The sequence below is a fragment of the Belonocnema kinseyi genome, chromosome 4 (assembly GCF_010883055.1).
Source record: "Belonocnema kinseyi isolate 2016_QV_RU_SX_M_011 chromosome 4, B_treatae_v1, whole genome shotgun sequence".
NCBI classification, from domain to species: Eukaryota; Metazoa; Arthropoda; class Insecta; order Hymenoptera; family Cynipidae; genus Belonocnema; species Belonocnema kinseyi.
Genome location: NC_046660.1, coordinates 13,821,682 through 13,825,275, shown reverse-complemented (window position 1 = coordinate 13,825,275; position 3,594 = coordinate 13,821,682).

Below are 3,594 nucleotides of genomic sequence, written 5' to 3'. Positions count from 1 at the left end.
ATGACGCATGGTCACGCAGGTTATTAAGGTTACGTAGTAAGGTGAAAATATTTTTCAGGAAGTAGGTTATTGCAGTCACGTGATTCTGACGAACACGGGATCGCGCAAACGACATTTTTGCTATACAGATCAAATTAAATTCTAAATTTAAATAAATAGTGTACTTGTGTTATGTTTGACCATTTTTTATTCATTTTACTTAGTAAAAAATTAAATTATTATATAAAGTGCTCAAATCTTGGATGTATGTACATTATTTTTTTTTCTATGGCCAAAGTAATGGTATTGTTGTGATCAAAAGTGTGAAACATAGTAACGGCATGTTTTCCTAAGGTTGTTTTATTACAAAAGTTGTTGAAATTTCTTTCATACTCTTTTATTCTAACTGCAAGTTTCCGTTAAGTTTGACCTATGTGGAACCATCCACATTAGTTACAAGTTAATTGATACACGACGTGCGTTTTGTGAATTTTTTCTATGGAATCTTTTTTGGACTGGTATAACTTCTGAAGTTTGTTACCAATTTTAGGAACTGTTGATTGTTCTGAATCTTTAAGATTGGGTTTACTTTTTTGGAGAAAATATCAGAATATTGGAAAATCATCACTTTTTTCGGAAAGTCATGATTTCCATTCTAATGCTGATTATTAGTAATATTATTAATATCAAAGATATTACACAGTCGAAGACTTGTTTTAGAGGCTATGAGTTTTTCAGGATATCCCTTTTATTACAAGTTTTTTTGACTAAAGCTAAGTTTTCTTCGTGGAACCTTAGATTGGCTGGTTCTATGGCCCTTTCTACCAAAGAGTAAATTACATCTGTTTTAGTCAAAAACTGGAAAAATGCGAATTTAATTTCTGATAACATATCCTTAAATCTAAGACCGTCGAAGGCACACAATGCTAGAATATGTCTTACATAAAATCCATAAGAAAGCGATTCCTCTCAGACCGATCGCTTCTGACATCGATACACCATGTGTAAAAATAGCATCGCTTTTGCAAAGTGTGATTCAATCTATTTTATGCCAAACTAACACATTTATTTAAAATAGTTTAGACCTTATAAAAATATTAAAACAATCACTATTTCAGATAATTTCACCTTCATTTCCTTACACAAGGAATCGATGTTCACTAACATTTCTAGGAAAAAGCAATAGAATGTATAAAGAACGTTAGACACAAATCCAAGAACACACATGTTTAAGAAAAGAACCCTTTGTAGAAACGACAACATTTGTTATGCAAACTGCCTGTGTACAATTTGAGAATGAAATTTATAACCAAAAAATCAGGGTACCTATGACCTTTCTTATTTCAGCAGCTAAAGCTAATCTGGTATAAGAAGATATAGAGGAAGACATCCTAAAGAAACGTTCCTATAACGTACCTTCTTTCTAAAGGTACATAGATGATATTCTCGCCTGCGTACCTGAGAAAAAATAGATAACTTGTTCGACATAATCAATAGGGCTGACTGTGCTCAAAGTCACTCTAGAAAAATCGACTGGAAACAACAGAATACATTTTCTCGATGTCACTGTAATGGCAGAAGATGAACGTTTAATCTCAAACTGGTATCGCAAACCTGCATGGTCAGGTAGTTACCATCACTTTCATAAACATTATCCGTTCTCTGTAAAAATAGGCGCAATTTATTATGCGGTAGACAGGGTCATAACTCTAGCTGATCAAAGGTTCCACGAAGAAAATTTAGCTTTACTCAAAAAAAGTTGAATACAAAATAGATAGCCAGGAACACTCATAGCCTCTAAAACAAGTTTTCGACTGTGTAATTTCTTCGATGAGCAAAATAATAATAACAGCGTTTTTATCTTACTGAAAAGCACTTTAAATTCACGTGTAATCTAAAACTGCTGAAAATAATTTAATTATTCAACTACCCAATAAACATAAGAATTTACCCTTTGCAGAATCGAAGTTTGTGTTTATAAACACGCTGCGCGTGTATAGTCGCCGAGAAAAGCATAACACATGCAATCACGCAAAGCTTTTAATTACAACGGATATAGGCGCCTCGCAGGACTAACGCTATTATTTGACAATGTGTTTAAATTACACATAATTTAATTAATATAACCCAACTAGCCCCACGTTAGGCGCCAAATGAGACAGAATCATATTTTGGGGGTTAGATTTGACGAGGGAAAATGGAAATTTGTATTCCTCCAAAATTGATTTCTTTACTTGGCGCGGCTTAGGTCATAGCTGATAAGGCTCGACATTTTAATGAAGAAAACATTACTAGAAAATAATATAAGTTGTTGAACGGCAGCTAATTTAATGCCCAAATAGCAAAGAAAAGTTAACAAAATTGAGTAATAGAGCAAGGTAATATGTGCCCAGGGAGGGTTATTTGAGATAAGCAAGAATAATTAAGAAAGGTTATAAGAAAATTTCATAGATAAATAATTACACAAAACTCTCGCATTCAGTCACCCGGTTCTCAGCCTTCCTAGAACTGCTGGCTGACGCAGTTTCTCAGAGGAGCAGGGCGAGAGCAGCTTCGACATTATATCCATAGATATATATTTCAATTGGAAAAGCGTCTGGCGGCCCACACTGTTAAGGTTTCGATTCCTCCGAAATCAGTCGCAGGTTATTTGAAGGCAACCACAGACACTACACTGAAAACAAGAGTTTATTGTATTGAGATTCATGGACAATTTGATTATTGACATTGGCGTAACTATAATTCCGTTATTTTAACCTCTTTCGGCTTGCCTCTTGCTCGAGATTGCGGAAAAGCTATCGAGCATGACCCAAACAGAGGACCTAAAACCCTGTGCCCAGCACTCAAGTCACGGGACCATCAGAGACCTGACGTATCGACATAACTCAAAAACGTGTAAATTTATTATGGACCTCAAAATGAGTACTCTCATCTTAAAGTCTATGGGTATGTACGTAAATCAATTATTGAATTCCCTTATGTCTTAGTCTATTTTCTGTCACAAGACAAACTGCCATTAAATTGCATGATTGTACATCATTATCACCTTTTGATTATATTTCCTCGTTTATGAAATATAACTTTGATCTTCTTAAGCAACACGCGTTGATTAAACGCATCCTCATGAAATAAGTCAACCCGTAGCTCGTAGGCTTTCTTCCCACAGAGAAAAAACGTCACTTTAACGACGAATCATGTCAAATTTCTCTCACCTTGTGTAACAATGCACAAACGGGTCCGAAATCTTAATTAACGCGTTCGGACTTAACATAACAATTTTTTTTCTTCTCATGATTTATTGAGGAAATTTAATTATTTTTACCTATTATTTCAAAATTTAAACTAAAAAAAATTTAAGTCCTTGTCAAATCTTCTCCTATTAATTTTCCTACATGAAGAACAAAAAGATCATGACATAAACCTACGTTTCAACCTAGGTTCAAGTATAGGTCTAAACTCAAGGCGGAATCCGTTTTTTCTCCCGGCGACTTGGAACAAGTCCTGAGAAAATACCAGGTGCTTGCAGAAGTGTGCTTTGTGGAAAATAGATAAACAATCACTTTTTAAATATCTCAGCCATACAGCTGTCCTGTAGGGTCAACCAAAAAACCCCAT